Below are 2,391 nucleotides of genomic sequence, written 5' to 3'. Positions count from 1 at the left end.
TTTGTTTAAAACAGGGACAGAGAGGAACAAAGAAACAATTTAGACTCTAGTAGTTCATCTAAGGAGATTAGGCTCGCTCCTAGTGGGGGATTTAAGAGACTGAAGGGAGAGATGAGATCATCAAATGCTCCTTTGGAGTAGTTACAAAGAAAATTTATCAAATTATTCTTTTTTTTCCTTTCGTTGTGGGAGTTCATCAGAATAATTCTTTCGGAAAAACCAGGTTGCTGCGGTTGGCAGCAGTTTCCTTTTAAAACAACCATCCTGTCTTGATTCTCTGAGTAGTGCATTGTTGTTGAGGACAGCCCAGTCCAGAAGCCAACCTCAGAGAAAGGTCATGAGATTCCAGGTTGGTCAGTGGGTCAGAGGGACGAGCAGACAGATCATTTGCAGGGCAACTCTTGTAGGCATATCTTATTCTAGTAGTATTTGTTTGGTAATCCCAAATTTTTGCAAGAATAATGAAAATTATGATAACTGGCAAAGGCTGTGTTACTATGGGTTAAGTGTTTGGCTTCTAACCAAAAGAAAAGTGGTTCAAACCCACCAGTTGTTCAGTCAGAGAAAGATGAGGCTGCCTGCTCCTCTTAAAGATTTACAGTATTGGAAAACCTGTAAAGAATCACAATGAGTCAGAATTCATTCAATGTCAGTGGGCATTGTGTATGGGCATTTATATACTTCTTGATAAAACTGTGTCTTGTTAAGCTCCCAACTGGTTGGAATGGGAATGATTTCATGACCTCCACATTCTTGCTTACTGCAATTTTTATAGTTATAGTTTTTCCTTTAGATAAGTCTTGGCAGAGGTAATTCATAAGAGAATAACTCCAAAAAATATTTGGACAAAGAGCCCAGAACAATGAAATAATTGGTTTGGAAATAAGCCATCTGGAACTTCAGAGTGTGAATTAATTATTGCATATTGTATTTTTTCCACCCTTTTGTGGTCCCTTGTTTGTTTGTTTGTTTTCTTTCTTTCTTTCTTCCTCTTCTTTATTCCCACTCTCTCACAGAACACACCATTCCAAGTTCTCTAGATACTTGAGTAAAACACGTGTGTGTTATTTTTTATTTTAATCGTTATCATTTCCTATCTGGCAGGCTCTGGTCCTTAGCTGCAAAAGCAGAAGCAAGTTCAGGTCTCAATAATTGCAAGACAAAAGAATGATTCATTTTAATAACGGGATAATTACTCTTCATGCCTTTCCATTAATATGAGATACCCTGAAGAACTATTCAAATAGCCATTTTTCACATTTAACTATTTACTCCATGACACTCATGTAATTAGCCCTCTTATCAAGCTTGCTTTGACAACATTTTGCATTTGTCTTTATAAGTTTCATCATTAGGATAGTCTGTGCATCTGGGTAAACTAGGGAAACAAACCCACAGAAACTCATATATGTATAAGAGATAGTTTTATATCAAGGATAAGTGTACATTCAGAAAGCAACCCAACTCAATTCTGTCAAAGCCCCTAAGTCCAACATTATTAGCCCATATGTCCGATATACAAAGTCCTCCTCAATTTCACAGAAGACACACAATGATGCCGACTGCAGGAAGAAAGCCAAGTCAGTGAATGTGTAAGCATCTCAGCGCTGGCAGGGGTCTCCACACGGCTTCTCCAGCACCCAGGGCTGCATTGGGGTAGGTCCATGTGTCTTCTCCTCAGGGATGCCTGGTAGGAAGTGAGCCTTGCCAGCTGAAGCAGGGAACTGGCTAAGGCAGCTGCACCCTGGTCTGATGATCAGAGAGCAAGAGACCCGAGAACTAGAAAGGCGAGGCTCACTGAACCATATCTCTCTGCCCTTCAATTAACGCCACATGTGTTTATTGACCAGGTTGGCACAATAAACTGTAACTATCTCAGATATGACACATCCCAGTAGAATGTCCTTTTAATATAGACATCCACTTTGCTTTTCAGCCCTACAATCACAGATTTGACTGGTAGTTGTTCATTTAAAACCCACTCAGGTTTTCAAACCTGGGGAGTTTGGAAAGAACAGCTTAGGAGTCATCCAAAGTCAGCACCACCATGGAGTTTCTCTTTGAAAAAGATGAATGAAAAATGCAAACCAAATGTCACTCTTAATAATTTTAACAGGATAATAATTTTGGTGGACCATTATCTAAAGTTTTCAAATGAATGGACAGCATTTTCTCTTAGAATAGCACTTACATTAAAGGGGGGAGAAAAACACAAAAAACTTCAGATGCTTGTGAAGAGATTTCCTTTTAATCATTTTACTGGGGGGCTCATACAACTCTTATCACAATCCATACGTACATCAATTGTGTACAGCACATTTGTACATTCATTGCCCTCATCATTCTCAAAACATCCACTCTCCACTCAAGCCCCTGGCATCAGCTCCTCAT

Source organism: Echinops telfairi, unplaced genomic scaffold (genome assembly GCF_000313985.2).
Source record: "Echinops telfairi isolate 266 unplaced genomic scaffold, ASM31398v2 ScPeMD7_7468;HRSCAF=8506_0, whole genome shotgun sequence".
Taxonomy (NCBI): domain Eukaryota; kingdom Metazoa; phylum Chordata; class Mammalia; order Afrosoricida; family Tenrecidae; genus Echinops; species Echinops telfairi.
The sequence above is the reverse complement of the archived record's forward strand: the minus strand, read 5'-3'. Positions refer to the sequence as shown.